General features: G+C 48.3%; 2 long non-coding RNA genes across 4 annotated transcripts in view; one reads left to right on the top strand and one right to left on the bottom strand.

The window, feature by feature from the left end:
- LOC308474695 overlaps positions 1 to 13,093 on the bottom strand; it is a 102,013-nt gene extending 88,920 nt beyond the window's left edge. Inside the window, exon 1 of one of the 3 annotated variants that reach the window (XR_013984854.1) lies at positions 12,890 to 13,093. This is a non-coding gene — a long non-coding RNA (uncharacterized lncRNA). Of the gene's footprint in view, positions 1 to 4,184; positions 4,279 to 8,836; positions 8,926 to 12,889 lie in introns of those variants that run through there. The other 2 variants (XR_013984855.1, XR_013984856.1) reach the window with 2 other exon arrangements.
- Positions 13,094 to 18,009: 4,916 nt separating this feature from the next.
- On the top strand, positions 18,010 to 19,894 carry LOC308473424. Its single transcript, XR_013984089.1, has 3 exons — positions 18,010 to 18,216; positions 18,948 to 19,079; positions 19,588 to 19,894. It is a non-coding gene; the product is annotated as an uncharacterized lncRNA (long non-coding RNA).
- The last annotated feature ends 258 nt before the right edge of the window (positions 19,895 to 20,152 follow it).

The raw sequence follows: 20,152 nt of genomic DNA, 5'->3' as shown, positions 1-20,152 counted from the left end.
GCCTAAGGTGAGGGAAGATGTACGGGAGTATGTAAGAGGGTGCGAGCAATGCCAGCGAGCCAAAGGGGAGAGGCGGGCGCCGGCGGGGCTATTAGAACCCTTACCAACCCCAGAACGACCTTGGGAGGCAGTGTCGATAGATTTTATGACTGATCTGCCGAAGTCCAAGGGGAAAACAGCCATCATGGTGGTGGTAGACCTACTAACAAAGATGTGCCACTTTCTAGCCTGCTCGCGTGCAGTCACGGCGGAAGAGACAGCGAAGTTATTTGTAGAACACATTTTTAGGTTGCACGGGGTGCCATTGAGGGTGGGCTCAGACCGAGGAAAACAATTTACTTCCAGGTTCTGGAGGAAGCTCATGAGCTTACTGCAGGTGGAGGTCAACTTTTCGACTGCCCGGCACCCTGAAACCAACGGGCAGGCGGAAAGAGCAAACGGTGTCCTCCAGCAATACCTGAGGTGTTATGTCAATGACAGAGAGAATGACTGGGTAGAAAAGTTGGCGCTGGCGGAATTTGCCTACAACAATGCCGAGAATGTGTCCACAGGGATGAGCCCCTTCTTGGCTAATTATGGGTGTCATCCCAGGGCTTTCCCAGGGGGAGAAGGGGAGAGATGGAGCGTCCCGGCAGCCGAGCATTTTGTAGAAGAAATGGAAGCAATCCATCGTCAGCTCCAACTCAACTTAGAAAGGGCGAAGGAAGAATACAAGAGGCAGGCAGACAAGAACCGAAGGGAAGGTGAAACCATAAGGGTGGGAGATAGGGTGTGGCTGTCAACCCAAGGGTTGCCGTTCAAAGGAGGTTGTAAGAAATTAAGACCCAGGAGATTGGGTCCCTTTGAGGTCATTCAACAGGTCAACCCAGTGGCTTTCAGGCTCCAGTTACCCAACCACATGAAACTGCACCCAGTATTTCACAGGTCGTTACTGTCACCGTATGAGGGGGGACGAGAAGGGATGGCCACTCGGGGACCAGTCATAGAAGAAAGGGAATGCAGCAGCCATGTGGCAGAAATCCTCGACGCCAGGTGGAAGGGGGATCAGGTGGAGTATTTGGTAGCGTGGGAAGGAGAACCGGAGTCAGAAAACACTTGGGTAATGGCAGAAGATATCAATGATGAGGTATTGATAGAAACGTTCCATCAAAGGTTCCCAAGGAAACCTCAGCCTGTGGAGAGGTTCCGGAGGGAATACTTTGGGACCACCGATGAGGAGGAGGAGTTGGAAGGATTCCCGGACTCGGAAGGGGAAGGGGAGATGGACTCTGAGGAGGAGGAGTACTTCGAGACCAGGAACCGCAACAGGTGGAGAGAAGTGTTCGAGACATCGGAAGATGAAGGAAGTTCATTCCGGGGTTTTGCCTCCTCACCGCCCGTAGAGGAGGGGGCGGGAGGGGGTGAAGGGGGCCCTGGAGGGGAGGTGGATGTCAGGGAACTGCCATCGGAAGGAAGGGAGGGGAAAGGGCTCACACAGGTTGGGAGAGACTCAGCAGCTGAAGAGGGAACCAGTAGGGGGAGAGGAGGTGAGCTGAGGGAAAGTGAGCTGGAGGGATGGCTCAGAGACACTTCCAGCGAAAACAGTGGGGAGGTTTCAGGACCTCCTGTAGGGACACCCACTCCTCGCCGGAAACTGTCACGCAGAGAGTCCAGAAGACGTGTTTCCGTTAAGGAGCTTTTATGTTGGAAGCGATTCCGAAAGCAACCACTGTCGGAATCTGCCAGCGACTGACGGAGCCATGTTTAAGGGGCTCCGTTACAGACAGAGGTTTGCAAACTTGACCAAACTCTGAGGGACTTGGATTTTACACACAAGCAGCTCATCGTCCCATCACAAGTTCCTTTTAATTTCCATGTTAACTGGCTTCCTCAAATCCTCCCTAACTGAGTTTCAGTGTATCACCTTGTAACAGGTCTCCAATATCCTCTTTCTGAAAGTAAAATTAACTCTCTCAATTTATGTACTATCTTCTAGTCTTTTCTTAGTAATCACAATCCATAATGCTTAACAATTCATTCTTATTTTATTCCTAAGCCTATTTGGTACTTTCAAGTGACTTCTTAGATGCATTTGGGGGAATTTTTCTAATGTGGTTCCTCCTCTTCCTCCTCCTCCTCCTCCTTCTTTCAAACAGCAACCCCAGGAGAGGATCATTGTGTCTGCACATTGGTGTGCATTTAACTCCTTCCCTTCCAACTCTACAATTCTGTGATTCAGTAACCACCTTCACAGGGACGTTTCACACAGGTTGCCTTTGCTATTCGAGGAGGGTCATCGACTGAGCCCCCACCCTCTCACACCAGGAAGAGCTGTTCTTTCAGCCAAGGGAGGGTAAGGGGAGTTGTGGCTGAGGGGTCAGAGAGCTTTCATGGGGGCAGCAAGGGGAGAGGAAAGGGTTTTCAACCCCCTGTGCATATTGTTCCCCTTAGACTGGCTGGAAAGGTTAAGAGAGGGAGGTGGGGGGGGGATAGAGTGATGAGTCTCATGCATTTAGGATCATGAGACATGACTAATTTTCGGGTACAGCTAAGATTTCATTTAACTCACCTTTATGGCAACACGATAGGCGACCTGGACACAAAGGAAGTGGCCTTGTGCCCACTGTTCTGCATGTTCCCCCGATACGTTCACATCTTCGATTAGGTTGGGCTCTGGTGAAATCTGGAGGGGGGGAAAGTAGACTTTGAAGGCTCTGTCTCTCAGGACTGACCTTCTACACCTTCCACAACTTCTTCCACAATGGCCCTGCTGGCTTGGACACCCGGAGGGCACCAGGTTGGGGAAAGCTGGTGCAGGAAGAATGCAGGGCTGGAGCAGAGAGTCAGTCCCTTCTGCTGCCTCCCTGCACCTCCAGGACAGGGTCTGAGCCAAGGTGGTTGGGAAGGCTGCGTCAGAGTCACTGGCTTCCCTGGGCGGCCACTGGCAAACTGGGAGAGAGAAGCCCCCTTGCCCAGGAAACTGGCCCGTTCTTTTGTCCACTGCAAAGCTGAGTTTGCTGAATAATAATAATAATAATAATTTATTATTTATACCCCGCCCATCTGGCTGGGCCTCCCCAGCCACTCTGGGCGGCTTCCATAAAACCAAAAATACAGTAAAATCACACGTTAAAAACTTCCCTGAACAGGGCTGCCTTAAGATGTCTTCTGAATGTCAGGTAGTTGTTTATCGCTTTGACATCTGCTGGAAGGGCGTTCCACAGGGCGGGCGCAACTACCGAGAAGGCCCTCTGCCTGGTTCCCTGTAGCTTTGCTTCTCGCAATGAGGGAACCGCCAGAAGGCCCTCGGCGCTAGACCTCAGTGTCCGGGCAGAACGATGGGGGTGGAGACGCTCCTTCAGGTATACTGGACCGAGGCCGTTTAGGGCTTTAAAGGTCAGCACCAACACTTTGAATTGTGCTCGGAAACGTACTGGGAGCCAATGTAGGTCTTTCAAGACCGGTGTTATATGGTCTCGGCGGCCGCCCCCAGTCACTAGTCTAGCTGCCGCATTCTGGATTAGTTGTAGTTTCCGAGTCACCTTCAAAGGTAGCCCCACATAGAGTGCATTGCAGTAGTCCAAGCGGGAGATAACCAGAGCATGCACCACTCTGGCGAGACAGTCCGCAGGCAGATAGGGTCTCAGCCTACGTACCAGATGGAGCTGGTAAACAGCTGCCCTGGACACAGATTTGACCTGTGCCTCCATGGACAGCTGTGAGTCCAAAATGACTCCCAGGCTGCGTACCTGATCCTTCAGGGGCACAGTTACCCCATTCAGGACCAGGGAATCCTCCACACCTGCCCGCCTCCTGTCCCCCAAAAACAGTACTTCTGTCTTGTCAGGATTCAACCTCAATCTGTTAGCCGCCATCCATCCTCCAACCGCCTCCAGACACTCACGCAGGACCTGAAGTGCATTATTACAGATTTGAAAGCAAGAGCTTCCGTGGATCATATAAATGAGGTAATAAGAAGAGACTGACTGTAGCATCTGGCCAAAGGGGGCCCATCCAGTCCTTCATCCTCTTCTCACAGTGTCCAACCAGAAGATCCATTTGTGAAACTCTCCTGGAGGACAGAGGGGCAAGATCCCACCTCTTTGGGAGTCAGAGCAAGTGATGTTCAGAGGCAGGTTTAAAAGGAATAAAGCGGAGAGCTGTGAAGCTGCTCAGAGAAGAAGCATCTGAGAAGAAGGCCATACCCGGAGCCAGCAGCATCAAGAGGAGGACGGCAACAGAGAGGAGGCAGAAGATCTTCATGGTTGGAGGTTGGTGGGAATTTTGGAGGTACCAGAAGCCAAGTGGAAGAACAGTTGACTGGGGAAGGAAAGCTCCCTCTACTTATAGGTGGTTGGAGGACTGATGAAATCTCGTGGGATGCCAACCGTTGTTTGCAGGATGGATGTGGCAAGCCCTGAGGGGCATGTGCCAAGGACCAGCCAAAGACCACAGAATCATAGACTTATAGAACTTCAGCACTGGAAGCTACTCCAATAGTCATCTAGTCCAACCCCTGCAATGCAGGAATCTCTGACTGGTGCCCATCCTACCTCTGCTTCAAATCCTCCTGCAAGGGAGAGAGCCCACCATCTTTGGAAGGAGTCTGTTCCACTGTGGAACAACTCAGATATTCCTAATGTTTTGAATCCATTGGTTGGGATTCCCCCCTCAAGCTTGCTCCATTCTCTACTTGGCAGCCTTTGAGATATTGGAAGACAGCTCTCATTTTTCCTCTCAATCTCCCCAATTCCCTCAATCATGTTGGATGTGAAACACAAGAGCAGTCAAGTACAGCATTCCTAGAGAGAACATGTTTACACATGGGGAGGAATGTTTGTCCAGCCAGCAGGTAAACTTCCTGTTTCCTTCTGGGCTGGGACAGACTTCCTCTGCATGTGACTAGAGGTGGGCGTGGCCTCACCTGTGCAGGTAACGACAAAAGCACAGGGCAGGGCAGCCACCATCTCTCTCTCCTTGACTGCATGCATCGAAGAAGCAACATCTGCTTAGCCAAAGATGCTTCCAGCCAAGAGAGGACAAAGGGACTGTCTCCTTATGAGATAGTTTCCAGGTGTATGTTACTTTTCTAAGCTAAGTCTGCCTTCTGGGATCCGATTGTGAACAGAATGTAAGTGAGTAAACTCTTTTTATACTTTTATAGAATACTGTGCCATGTCTTATCTTTTATGAGGGAATAAGGGGGAAATACTAGAAGTTCTTATAGAGGCTTTAGCAAGCCTAAGCAAACACATCCAATGTGAGTTTAAAAAGGGGAATGTTACTCTGCTAAATTGTGAACTTGTTTACACAAGTTGGAAAGGCTATAATAAAACAATATATCTTCTCCTGCATCCCTGAACATCCCCCCAAATCATGCTACTATTACTATTGTTATGTGTTCTTGCCCCCCTGTCTCTTCATCACATTTCCAAAGACATTGTTTCCAACTGCCCCCAAAATTCTGGGACTTTCACAGAAACCCTTAAGCCACCTTGGCTTCTCACTTTCTCATGATGAGTCCCAAATTCCCACCTTTGTGGAGAGGTGCGCTAACTTTAAATAGCTTCACATAGGGGAAAGCAGCAGGAAGAGAAAGGGGGGTGAGGTGGGTGTTGTGAGTCAACAGCATCTGGTGGAGGGCACCACATTGGCTGCAGATTCCCCCCATTGAATTTGTCTTCTAACTGCCACTGCTGCCCTTTTCTGGTCAATGCTGGAGGCAATCCCAAAATATCACTTAAAGGCAACTCCTATCTTCATCTTTTTCCGGACACGGTTTGAGCACTGTCCTGCTCTCTATTTGTGTGTTTGTGTTGTGCTGCTTTTATGGTGTTTGGTATTTGATGCTTCATTTTAATATTTATGGTTGACACTGGTTTAAACTTCTGTGCATTATTGTGAATATATGGGGGGAAGTACAAAAAGTGGGCATCCAAAAGTGAAGGCAAGGCTTTTATATTTGAATTTGGAGATGGGGGAGAAGTATCAGTGCCAGTTGTGAGCTGTTGGTCTGGGCTGTGCCTGTAACATTTAGCAGGCAGTTGCTGGTCTTTTGCAATCTCCACAGAGATGGGCCCCAGGAGATGTCTTCAGCATCCTTTCCCAAGAGCCTGAAGTTCAAACCCAGCAGGCAAGGTGGGGAACCTGTGGTCACAGGGCTACGTCCCATTTCCCCACCTGGTCTTGCTTCAAGTAAACCGACAAGCGTTGCTCCATTGGATGCCCACAGGCAGCAAAGTTGGGTGAAGCAACTGCCAGATTTAGCTCAGTGAACTTGGGAATTAGCCCAGATCAGAAGGTGATATTGGGGGACAGTGGGTGGGAGTGGGGAGCAACAAGGTCAAAGAAATCCCTTTCCATGCAAACAGATTCAGGGATGGAGTTGGAGAAAATGGGCAAATAACACTTGTGAGAATTCCTTGAAAATATTCAAAATAAAAAAAATCCTTCCAGTAGCACCTTTAAGACCAACTAAGTTAGTTCTTGGTATGAGCTTTCTTAGAATTAAGAACCCTCTACAATCCACGTATCCCACTGAATATGCAAGAAAACTATGCAACACTTTCTCTAAGAAGCTGCTCAAACATCTGATCAGCGTTCTCTACTCTAAACAGAAGCTAATAAAGGAGGAACTCCTTGTATTAGACAACTCTATCCCAAGGGTCTTGAAAATATTGTTACACAGCACCCAAATTGCTGAGCATGGAGAAAACCCAGGGGCTTCAGTGTTTGCCCAGAGTTGGGTTTCCTTGAATGTGAGCGGAGATATAGATTTTTTTGAACATATAGAGAGAGCCTGAGCATAAAATAGATGGGTTCACAGCATTAATATCCCCCAAAACATCCTTCTCAGTTCATCACAGCTTTGGATCCCCTACACAGGAAACAGGAATCTGTGTCTCCAGCTTCCAGGCTGCTTCCAACTCAGCTCTCACACCCCACATGGGCTCAGGACCACAAAATCTCAAGGATGGCCTCTCCCCATATGAACTGTCCTGGACCCTGAGATCATCATCAGAAGCCCTTCTTCATGTGCCTCCTTCGCAAAAGGTTTGGAGGGTGGAAATGAGAGAAGAGGACTTTTCTGTGGTGGCTCCCTGTTGATATTTGTCCATTGACTCAAATATCCCCTCAACCCAGCACACCTTTTCACAACATGGAGCTACACAAAGGTTTTCAATGCTTGCATTTATTAAAAAGAAGAAGCTAAAGCATTTTTGCAGGCAAACCAAATCCTAGCTCCAATCCCGAGCCCATTTACTCAGGAGTCAGACCCCACTGGCCACAGAGGGGCTTACTCATGAGTAGACAGGCAGACAGGACGGCTCTCTCTTGACTCCTTCCCAGCATCGCCTTCAGCAGCATCAAGCAAAGCGGTTTCTTCCCCAGCAGAGATGGGGGTGCAGTCGAGGCAGCTGCACATCAGAGGAGAGCAGGGTGGTCTTCCTTTCACCAGAGGTCTTGCGCCGGAGATCTGCAGAGTTAGTATCCTGTGAGAGAAAACACGGGTGTTGGTGGTGGTTCTGAAAACCCAAACCAGTGACTCCAACTGGGAGGCAGAAAAGCTGCTGTTGTCAGAGTTCAAATTGCACACAGAAGGTCTGTCTTGCAGAGGGTTGAACTAGATGACCCCTTGGTGCCTCCCAACACTACATTTCTATTGTATGATTGTAAGAGAGACCTCTGGGCATTTCATGTATGCACTTGGGGGGATTTGAACGGGGTTTTGCTACCACACACTCTTTTTTTCTAATGTGGTTCTTTCCTCTTCTTCTTCTTCTTCTTCTTCTTCTTCTTCTTCTTCTTCTTCTCCTCCTCCTCCTCCTCCTCCTCCTCCTCCTCCTCCTTCTTCTTCTTCTTGTGTTTGTGTGTTGGTGTGCATTTAACTCTTTCCCTTCCAACTCTACAATTCTTATACCATGAAGAGCTGTTCTTTGAGCCAAGGTAGGCTAAGGGGAGTTGTGGCTGAGGGGTCAGAGAGCTTTCATGGGGGCAGCAAGGGGAGAGGAAAGGGTTTTCAACCCCCTGTGCACACACTAATATTGTCACAGTGGCTGTAAAGATTAAGAGAGGGAGGTGGGGTAGGTGGGAAAACAGAGCGATGATTGTCGTGCAATTGGGGTCATGAGACTAATTTTTGGGCACAGCTAAGATTGGATTTAACTCACCTTAACGGCAACACATTAGGACAGATGAACACATAAAAAGTGGCTTCGGGCACCATCTTATGCATTTCCCACCAATACGTTCACATATCGGAACAGCAACTTTGGCTCTGGTGAAATCTGAAGGAAGAAAAAGAAGACTTTGAAGAATCTGTCTCACCTTCCACAACTTCTTCCACCATGGCCCTGCTGGCTTGGACACCCGGAGGGCACCAGGTTGGGGAAATCTGGTGCAGGAAGAATGCAGGGCTGGAGCAGAGAGTCAGTCCCTTCTGCTGCCTCCCTGCACCTCCAGGACAGGGTCTGAGCCAAGGTGGTTGGGAAGGCTGCGTCAGAGTCACTGGCTTCCCTGGGCGGCCACTGGCCAACTGGGAGAGAGAAGCTCCCTTGCCCAGGAAACTGGCCCATTCTTTTACCCACCGTAAATCTGAGTGTGCTGAAGCACATTATTGCAGATTTGAAAGCAAGAGCTTCCGTGGATCACATAACTGAGGTGATAAGAGCCAGCACCCTCTTCTCACAGTGTCCTACCAGAAGCCCAATTTGGGAAACTCTCCTGGAGGACGGAGGGGCAAGATTCCACCTCTTTCGGAGTCACTGCAAATGGTGCTCAGAGGCAGCTTTAAAAGGAATAAAGGTGAGATCTGTGGAGCTGCTCAGAGAAGAAGCATCTGAGAAGAAGGCGATACCTGGAGCCAGCAGCATCAAGAAGAGGACGACAACAGAGAGGAGGCAGAAGATCTTCATGGCTGAAGGTTGGTGGGAATCCAGGAGGTATCAGAAGCCAAGTGGAAGAACAGTTGACTGGGGAAGGAGGAGTCATACAAATTATAGGTGCCTCGAGGGCTGTTGAAATCTTGTGGGTTGCCAACCGTCATTTGCAAGATGTATGTGCCTGAGATTCATGCGCTCTGACGTTCATGAGGTTCTGAGCTTCAGCATTGGGAGATACCCCAAGAGTCATTTACTCAAACCCCTGCAATGCAGGAATCTCTGACTGGTGCCCATCCAACCTCAGCTTCAAAAAATGGGCACCCAAAGGTGAGGGCAAGGCTTTTTAATTTAATTTTGTAGAAGAGGGAGAGGTATCAGTGCCAGTCATGAGCTGTTGGTCTGGGCTGTGTCTGTATCATTTAGAAGGCAGTTGCTGGTCTTTTGCAATCTCCACAGAGATGAGAGATGTCTTCAACATCCTTTCCCAAGAGCCTGAAGGGCAAACCCAGCAGGCAAGGTGGGGAACCTGTGGTCACAAGGCTAAGTCTCATTTCCCCACCTGGTCTTGCTTCAAGTAAACGGACAAGCGTTGCTCCATCGGATGCCCACAGGCAGCAAAGTTGGGTGAAGTAACTGCCAGCTTCAGCACAGTGAAATTGGGAATTAGCCCAGATCAGAAGGTGATATCGGGGGGGGGGGTGTTGGGAATGGGGAGCAGCAATGCCAAAGACATCCCTTTCCATGTAAACAGATTCAGGGATGGAGCTGGAGAAAAAAGGGGGATAACACATGTGAGGATTCCTTGATAATATTGTTACACAGCACCCAAATTGCGGAGCATTGAGAAAACCCAGAAGTTTCAGTGTATGCCCAGAGTTGGGTTTCCTTGAATGTGAGGCACTCAATTCCTGTTTATGAAACATCCAGTCTTGTATAGGGAAGTTTTTAAAATTTGATGTTTAATGTGTTATGATATTTTTATACATATATTTGAGCCACCCAGGGACCCTTCCAACTCTACAATTCCAGGATTCTGTGATAAATGCCATTTTGCTCCATTTTGACCTGGCATTACTGTCCCCCACTCTCACCAACCTCTCCCCCCACCTCCTTCTGGTCTGGGCCAATTCCCAATTCCACTGTGTTGCTCGGAAGCAGCTGCCTGTTACTTCACACACATTCGCTGATCATGGAGCAATATTTGTCTGACTTGGAGCCAGACATGGCGAGGAAACAGAACTCAGCAGTGAGGCCACAGGCTCCCCACCTTGCCTGCTGCATCTTGCACTTCAGTCTCTTGGGAAAGGATGCTGAAGACATCCCATGTCTGCGTAGGTTCCAAAAGATGAGCAGATGCCCCATAGGTTTCACAGGACAGGAAAAGGCACAGACCAACAGCTCACAACCAGCACCGATACTCCTCCCCCAGAATAATATGAGTGTGTGACCCTCACTTTTGAGACCCCATCTCTCTCCCATGGACACATAAATTCACAACAGTGCACACAATTTCATACCAATGCCTGCCATTGCCAACAATATCAAAACCAAGTATTGATTCAGCACTACAAGTAAAATGCAAACAGCACAACACACACATTCAGACCATTTGGAGAAAGAGGGTTTAACTTGCCCTTTCTTTGGAAAAATGGATATGGAGTATGATCGAGGGCACGGAAGGGCAATGGAACAGTTTGGTACTGGAATGATTGGGTTGTTTCCAAGGCTGCTGTCCTGTTCAGGCAAGAGATTTCTGCTTGGTATAGGTCATTTCCCTCCTCTCTCCTAAAGACTCCCTCCAGGCACCTCAAAACCTGCACTAAAGTTTGAAATGACTCTCCAGATCATATTTTGGTGGTTCCTGGGGCAGAGATGGGGTTAGGGCAGTGTTTTCCCACATGAGGTGCCAGGGGAGGGGTGCTGAGTTTTGTCCAACTGAACATTAGGAAGATTTTTTGATGGAAAAAGTTGTTTGACAGTGGAATGGTCTCCCTCAGAAGTTGGTGGACTCTCCTGTACTGGAGAATTTTAAGCAGAGATTGGACGGCCATCTGTCAGGGATTCTTTAACTTGGACTAGTTGACCCTCAGGGTCCCTTCCAACTCTATAATTGTTGGATTCTATGATGATAATTGCAGGTTTGCTCCATTTTGACCTGAAAGGGGATGTGTCTAGCATTGCTTCCCTCCACTCCCATCAAATGCCCCCCTGAACCTCCTTCAGAACTGGGCCAATTCCCAATTCTACTGTGTTGTTGTACAGAAGCACCTGTCAGTTACTCCCAAATCAAATAAAAGTCACAGTATGGAGAAGAACTGGTAGAGACCCCAACCCAACACGGCGCCCCTTTTCATACAAGGCACCACCACACAGAGGTTTCCAATGCTTGCATTTATTGAAAGGAAAATCTAAAGCAAATAAGCAGGCGAATCCAATCCTAAACCCATTTACAAAGATGCCAGCCTCACTGGGAACAGCAGGACTTGCTCTGGAGTAAACGGGCAGAAAGGATTGGGCTGTGACGGATCCTTCCCAGAAGCGCTTTCAGCAGCAGCAGCAGCAATGAGCAAGGAGGTTTCTGCAGAGGTGCAGTCAAGGCATTTGCATCTCCAGAGAAGAAGCGGGGTGGTCTTCCTTTCATCAGAGGTGAAGCGTGATGGGTCTGCTGTTCAGTTAAATGAAAAAGACAGAAAACACTGTGAATATGTTTGGGAGGGTGTTCAAAAGAGGCCAGGGACCCCCCTGAAGACCAAAGAGCCTAATGCTATCAGAGTTGGGATTTCGTGAGGGGAGGTGCTATTTAGAGTTGGTTAGAGTGTGACCTTCTGCTGAATTTGCAGAGGTTGGGAGAGTTCTCTATCCCGAACCCAAATGCCTCCTTTCACAATCTGGAGCTGATAATCCAAAACACCTGGTTATCAAAGGCTGCCCTCCATGCTTCCGAATAGCATATTTCACACTGGGCGCAGTTCTTCGGGTTCTGTTTTCCAAGTTCCTAGAGTCAAGTGGCTCCAAATGTCATCAGGGAATTCTCAAGATCATCAAACAGTAAATTTAGCCTCAAAGAGAATCTAGCAAGTGCCCCGCCACCTTGTGGCTGTTAAGGGTCAAAGACAGGGGGAGGAAGCAGAGCTGTAACTCTCCGGCCTTTGGGGTCATGTCTCTTTGAGGTGCCACAGACTTATTTCCAGACACAGGTATGGTTATGCATACAACTCACCTTAGCTGCGCTTGCAGCAACGCCTGTCTCCCGAACACTTCCCAATCTCTTTCTCGCCTTTGTTGCAGGTTTTTCTGCAGCTGCCCCCATTGTTCTGGCAATCCTGGGTGGGACGTTGAGCTCCGGTGAAATCTGCAGGGGAAAGCGAAGAGAAAAGCAAACTAAGAGAGGGAGATGCAGGTACCAAGGAGAGGGTCTACCTGGGAAGGCTGCTCCATCTCCCAGGACTGGCCTTCTACACCTTCCACCCTTTGTTCCTCAACAACCCTGTAGCCAGGACATCTGGAGGGCACCAGGTTGGGGGAGGCTGGTGCAGGATGAATGCAGGAAAGGGGGCTGGGATGGAGAGTGAGCCCTCCCCCTCCCACCTGCACCTTCAGAAGGAGGTTTGAGCCAAGGTGGTAGGAAAACCTTTGTCAGAGTCACTGGCTTCCCTGGGGGCCACTAGCAACCTTGGAGAGAGAAGTTCTCTTGCCCAGGAAACTGGCCCACTCTCTTCCCCACCACAAAGCTGAATGCGCTGAAATGTGTTTTAACAGATTTTATAGCAACAACTTCTTTGGATTAGATTCCATACTTTAGGATTGGGATGGCAATCAGATCCTAAGAGCCTGGGTGCTGGAATCAAGTCCATCAACCTGGTCTCATCGTGGCCAGTCAGACTCCCCACTTGGAAAGTTCTAAATGGGGACAGAGGGTCAAGAGAATTCCCCACCCATCCCTTTGGGATTCCCTGCAAGTGGGATTCAGAGGCAGGTTTTAAAAGCTGTGGAGCTCAGAGAAGAAGCATCTGAGAAGAAGGCCATACCTGGAGCCACCAGCATCAGGAGGAGGAAGGCGACAGAGAGGAGGCAGAAGATCTTCATGGCTGGAGGTTGGTGGGAAACCTGGAGATGTCTGAAGCCAAGTGGAAGAGCAGTTGTCTGGGGAAGGAGAGGTCCCCCTACTTATAGGTGGATGGAAGACTGGTGAAACCTTGTGGGAAGCCAAATGTCTTTTACATGATAGATGTTGCAAGTCTTGCGGGGCAGAATAAGATGAGAATTGCCATTTGAGTAATGCTCTTGTGCAAAACCACATATGGAAGAATGACCACAAACAGGCTAGTGTCACTGACTGACAAAGAGAAGCAGAGAGAGTTGTTGCTGATGCTCAGCCATGGGAGAATTAATTTCCCAGCTATGCTTTGAGTTTACCATGAAGTTAATAGAGGAAAAGCACATTCTTGGAGGAGAGGGCTATCAGGGCTCCTGGCCCCCAGGACTCTCTTTTCCCTCCACTGCTTCAGTCTCTGAACTCCAGTTGCTCACTATCACAAGCGAGTCCATGGCTGTTTCCCATATGTGTGTGTCTGGTAGCCTTCTTACTACCATTTGACTCTTGTAGACTGCTGGTCTGATCCAGCAGGGATCTCCTTATGCCCTTTGCAGATTTTAGGTTTCTTCAGATAATTCATTTTTAAAAGATCCTTCACAGCACACAGTTAAAGAATGGAGTTTGCTCCTACAGGAGATAGTGCCATCAAATTAGATGGTTTTGAAAGGCTCTTATTTGTGGGTTATCAATGGCTCCTGGTACTCCACTGTGTGGGTTTGGGTTCCCTTCATGTGACTGGGGAACCGCCTTGGAAAATTCAAAGAAGAGTCAATTTGGAAGGGTGATTCTGTTCTGGTTCATGTACTGTTGTGAGAACTGCAAATTAGCTGGGCAGGCCTTTAATGGCCAGCTGAATTGAATGTCTCCCATTTCCCTGGCAAAAACTCAAAGCGGATCCCACTGGCAAGCAATCAATTGAAGAATGACAGTGTGATTTCTTAGCATCCTTTTGAGGTCATGGCTTTTCTTTTCCATATTTGGAGGACAAATAGCGGGGGAAATGAAAGGAATATCTTCTCAGAGATTCTCACACTTTGCTTCAACTTTGCATTTCAATGCTTGATGAGGGCCAAATAAAAAGGGGCTTATTTGTAAATAAATTAATACCCATATGTCATTCTTCTGCGTCCCATTTTTGTTTTATTTGGGATGCTTAAGGTTCTTTGCTATTGCCCCCTCATCAGTGACGAAGCAATGATTCTTCAACATCAGCTTCGTTGGACTGGTCATGAGGTTTAGATGCCTGGTTATCGTCAGAATGGAAAGTGTAATGATGCTGGACCACAAAAGAAATGTCCACCGTGGCAGAGAGCGAGAACGCCAGTCCTGAAGTCCTTGTTGGGATGGGGACCAAAGGGGGAAGATGGGAGAGCTGGACACAGGTTGCATCACAGCCTTCACCAACCTGGTGCCCTCCAGATGTTTAGGACTCCTACTTCATCGCCCTATGCTGGACCATGTGAGGCTGAGGCTGGTCGGAGTTTTTGCCATTCTATGCCGCTTGTTTGTGAAAACAGCCTCTCAGTGGTTTACAAAAGAGAGTGTGAGTTTGTGGGAGAGAGCAAGGGGTGCTGGACTAGTCAGGCCTTTGGGCTGGTCCGTTTCAGGGCTCTTCTCATGCAAAGTCCTTCAGATCCGCATCTCATACCATCATTTCCACCTGGGCTTTCCCTCCACCATCTGCAACTCAATGGCTTGCCTCCAAATTCACAAATTTACTCCTTGTCTCTCCATGGACAGTGGTGGAAATTGGTCTTTCAAATTTCAGTGGCGCCTGGTGCAAGGACAAAACCCAGCACCCCTCCCCTGCACCTCATGGGGGAAAACACTGTCCCAAACCCATCTCTGTCCCAGGAACCACCAAATCTGATCTGGAGACTCATTCCAATCTTTAGAGCAGGCATTGATATGAAATTATGTGCACTGTTGTGAATTTATGTGTCTGTGGGAGAGAGATGGGGGCTCAAAAGTGAGGGTGTCATATTATTCTGGGGAAGGAGTATTAGAGCCGGTTCTGAGCTGTTGGTCTGTGCTGTGTCCTGTCCTGTGAAACCTCCAGGGCATCTGCTCATCTTTTGCAGCCTACACAGACATGGGATGTCTTCAGCATCCTTTCCCAAGAGACTGAAGTGCAAGATGCAGCAGGCAAGGTGGGGAGCCTGTGGTCTCACCGCTGAGTTCTGTTTCCTCACCATGTCTGGCTCCAAGTCAGACAAATATTGCTCCATGATCAACGAATGTCCACAGGGTGAAAAGGTGTGTGAAGTAATAGGCAGCTGCTTCTGTGAAACACAGTGGAACTGGGAATTGGCCCAGATCAGAAGGAGGTTGGGGGGGGGGGAGAGGTGGGTGAGAGTTGGGGACAGCAATGGCAGGTCAAAATGGAGCAAAATGGCATTTATCATAGAATCCTGGAATTGTAGAGTTGGAAGGGACCCTGAGAGTCATCTAGTCTAAGCTAAACAATCCCTGACGGGTACCATTGAATCTCTGCTTGATTACCTCCACTGAAGAAGAGTCCACCACCTTTTGATGGAGTCCATTCAACTGTCAAACAATTCTTACCCTCAGAAACATCTTCCTCATGTTCAATCAGAATCTTCATTCTTGGAATTAGGATCCATTGGTTTGGGCCCTACCTTCCAGAGCAGGATAAAGCAAGTCTGCTCTATCTTTCATGAGGCAGCCCTTGAGATATTTGAAGATGGCTCTCAGATCTCATTTCATCCAAGCTAAGCATGACCTACCCCATTCCTCCATTCCACCATTCCTCATCAGGCTTCACTCCCAGACCCTGGATCCTCTTGGTCGCCCTCTTCTGCACACCTTCCAGCTTGTCAACGTCCTTGTTACATGGTGGTGCCAAGAAGAAGAAGAAGAAGAAGAAGAAGAAGAAGAAGAAGAAGAAGAAGATGAAGAAGAAGAAGAAGAAGAAGAAGAGTTTGGATTTGATATCCTGCCTTTCACTCCCTTTAAGGAGTCTCAAAGCGGCTAACATTCTCCTTTCCCTTCCTCCCCCACAACAAACACTCTGTGAGGTGAGTGGGGCTGAGAGACTTCAGAGAAGTGTGACTGGCCCAAGGTCACCCAGCAGCTGCATGTGGAGGAGCGGAGACACGAACCCGGTTCCCCGGATTACGAGACTACCGCTCTTAACCACTACACCACACTGGCTCTCAGAACTGGGCACAGGACTTTAGGTGGGGTCTGACCAAGTCAGAAGAGAGCAGGACTATGACTTCATTAACACACATGAGGATTACTGATGGAAAACTGGATAACTTGGTGTGAAGGCCCTCAAGTGTCAAGAGAGTGTTGGGGTCCAGAGTCTGCAGGTTCTTGGTGTACCCTCATGGGGTGTGAACTGGTGGTGACTGACTAGCAATGAGACCTTGGAGTCATAGTAATGAGCTCCAAGAAGATGTGGGCCCCGTGTGCAGAAGCTGTGAAAAAGATGGACTCCATGCAAGGGATCATTAGGAAAAGGATAACAGTTTAATATTCCATATACAATTCATTTCACCATACATTCTTGCTTGTCTACACAGGACTCCCTGCCTCCCCCCATGTATTTACCATTACTGTTTTCCAATTGTGCAAATAGTTATTACTTTGTTCTATTTATGTTGTTGTTGTTTAGTTGTTTAGTCGTGTCTGACTCTTCGTGACCCCCTGGACCAGAGCACGCCAGGCACTTCTGTCTTCCACTGCCTCCCGCGGTTTGATCAAACTCATGCTGGTAGCTTCGAGAACACTGTCCCACCAGCTTGTCCTCTGTTGTCCCCTTCTCCTTGTGCCCTCCATCTTTCCCAACATCAGCGTCTTTTCCAGGGAGTCCTCTCTTCTCATGAGGTGACCAAAGTCTTGGAGCCTCAGCTTCACGATCTGTCCTTCCAGTGAGCACTCAGTGCTGATTTCCTTCAGAATGGATAGGTTTGATCTTCTTGCAGTCCATGGGCCTCTCAAGAGTCTACTCCAGCACCAGAATTCAAAAGCATCAATACTTCAGCGATCAGCTTTCTTTATGGTCCAGGTCTCACTTCCATACATCACTACTGGGAAAACCATAGCTTTAACTAGGTGATGTCTCTGCTTTTTATTATGCTGTCTAGGTTTGTCATTGCTTTTCTCCCAAGAAGCAGGCATCTTTTAATTTTGTGACTGCTGTCACCATCTGCAGTGATCATGGAGCCCAAGAAAGTAAAATCTCTCACTGTTCTTTTTATAGTATCTTATATTTTCTTACATCTTTTGTTTCTTGTTACTTTGTTTTGGTTATTAATATATACAGAAATCATTCAAATGCTACCATAGATGCCGCACCAGTGTTATATTTTTTAAAGTAATTCTTGAACGTGTCCCTTTTTAAAAATAAATCTTTGATTTGAGTTGCTTCTCAGTGTGTTTGTCATTTGTGCCATTTCAGCAAACTCTAATAATTTATTCTGCCAGTCTAGTTTCATAGGAATCCTCTCCCTAAAAAATAAAAATAAAAATTAACTTTTCAAAAAACAAACAAACCCCAAAACCTGAGGCCTTCTTACTGCGAATTCTAGGCAGTGAGATACCAAAAAACTTAAGAGAAATATTTTTATATGCAACCACAGCTGCAAAAATTTTGATCGCAATGAAGTGAAAATATTTGTAATCTCAATACATTCTTGGAAAATACATTCATCGAGGGCAACATTATATAAACAACACAGTTCCCTCTCTTTGTCAGTCAGTGAACTACTCATGGACTCGCTTGTGATAGTGAGCAACTGGAGTTCAGAGACTGAAGCAGTGGAGGGAAAACAGAGCCCTGGGGGAGCCCTGATAGCCCTCTCCTCCAAGAATGTGCTTTTCCTCTATTAACTTCATGGTAAACTCAATGCATAGCTGGGAAATTAATTCTCCAATGCCATAGTTTCAGAAACAACTCTCTCTGCTTCTCTTTGTCAGTCAGTGACACTAGCCTGGTTTGTGGTCATTCTTCCATATGTGGTTTTGCACAAGAGCATTACTCAAATCCAGACAGCAATTCTCATCTTCTTCTGCCCCACAGGGATTGTGACATCTATGCTGTGAAAGACATTTGGTTTCCCACAAGGTTTCATCAGTCCTCCATCCACCTATAAGTAGGGGGACCTCTCCTTTCCCTGTCAACTGCTCTTCCACTTGGCTTCAGGCATCTCCAGGTTTCCCACCAACCTCCAGCCATGAAGATCTTCTGCCTCCTCTCTGTCGCCTTCCTCCTCCTGATGCTGGTGGCTCCAGGTATGGCCTTCTTCTCAGATGCTTCTTCTCTGAGCTCCACAGCTCTCTTCATCTCAGATGCTTCTTCTCTGAGCTCCACAGCTCTCTGCTTTATTCCTTTTTAACCTGCCTCTGAATCCCACTTGCAGGGAATCCCAAAGGGATGGGTGGGGAATTCTCTTGACCCTCTGTCCCCATTTAGAACTTTCCAAGTGGGGAGTCTGACTGGCCACGATGAGACCAGGTTGATGGACTTGATTCCAGCAGCCAGGCTCTTAGGATCTGATTGCCATCCCAATCCTAAAATATGGAATTTAATCCAAAGAAGCTGTTGCTATAAAATCTGTAATAACACATTTCAGCGCATTCAGCTTTGCGGTGGGGAAGAGAGTGGGCCAGTTTCCTGGGCAAGAGAACTTCTCTCTCCAAGGTTGCTAGTGGCCCCCAGGGAAGCCAGTGACTCTGACAAAGGTTTTCAACCACCTTGGCTCAAACCTCCTGCTGAAGGCGCAGGTGGGAGGGGGAGGGGCTCACTCTCCATCCCAGCCCCTTTCCTGCATTCATCCTGCACCAGCCTCCCCCAACCTGGTGCCCTCCAGATGTCCTGACTAGCAGGATTGTTGAGGAACAAAGGATGGAAGGTGTAGAAGGCCAGTCCTGGGAAGTGGAGCAGCCTTCCTAGGTAGATCCTCTCCTTGGTACCTGCATCTCCCTCTCTTAGTTTGCTTTTTTCCCTTTGCTTTGCCCTGCAGATTTCACCGGAGCTCAACGTCCCACCCAGGATTGCCAGAACAATGGGGGCAGCTGCAGAAAAACCTGCAACAAAGGCGAGAAAGAGATTGGGAAGTGTTCGGGAGACAGGCGTTGCTGCAAGCGCAGCTAAGGTGAGTTATAGGCAAAACCATACCTGTGCCTGAAAATAAGTCTGTGGCATCTCAAAAAGACACGAACCCAAAGGCCAGAGAGTTATAGCTCTGCTTCTTCCCCCTGTCTTTGACCCTTAACAGCCACGGAGTGAAGGGGTGGTGCTTGCTAGATTCTCCCAAATGCCAAATTCATTGTTTTGAGTTTGGACCTTGAGTTTGGACCCTGTTGACATTTGGAGCCACTTGGAGATCAGCCTTGGTCAACCAGGTGGCCACCAGATGTTTTGGAGTATATCTCCCATCAGCTCCAGAAAGTGCATGGAGCCGTTTGGTTTTGGGATGGAGACCTCTCCTGACTTCTGAACATCCAGCAGAAAGTTTGAGCTGAACCCCACTCCTCCACCATGTGAAACCCCAATTCTGATAGCATTTGGCTCTTTGGTCTTCAGGGGGTCCCTGGCCTCTTTTGAACACCCTCCCACCCATATTCACGGTGTTTCCTTTTTTTTATTATTTAACTCTACAGCAGACCCATCACGCATCACCTCTGACGAAAGGAAGACCACCCTGCTTCTTCTCTGGAGATGCAGCTGCCTTGACTGCACATCTGCAGAAACCTCTTTGCTCGCTGCTGCTGCTACTGCTGCTGCTGCTGCTGCTGCTGAAGGCGCTTCTGGGAAGGATACATCCCTGCCCAATCCTTTCTGCCCGTTTACTCCAGAGCAAGTCCTGCTGTGCTCAGTGAGGCTGGCATCTTTGTAAATGGGTTTAGGATTGGGTTTGCCTGCTCATTTGCTTTAGCTTTGCCTTTCAATAAATGCAAGCCTTGGAAACCTCTGTGTGGTGGTGCCTTGTATGAAAAGGGGCGCTGGGTTGCGGTGGGGGCTCTGCCAATTCCTCTCCATCCTGTGACTTTCCTTTGGTTTTGGAGTAACTGGCATGTGCTTCAGCATCCTTTCCTGAGAGACTGAAGTGCAAGATGCAGCAGGCAAGGTGGGGAGCCTGTGGTCTCACCGCTGAGTTCTGTTTCCTCACCATGTCTGGCTCCAAGTCAGACAAATATTGCTCCATGATCAGCGAATGTCCACAGG

Source organism: Podarcis pityusensis (genome assembly GCF_964106645.2).
Source record: "Podarcis pityusensis genome assembly, chromosome: 3".
Lineage (NCBI taxonomy): Eukaryota > Metazoa > Chordata > Lepidosauria > Squamata > Lacertidae > Podarcis > Podarcis pityusensis.
The sequence above is the reverse complement of the archived record's forward strand: the minus strand, read 5'-3'. Positions and strand labels throughout refer to the sequence as shown.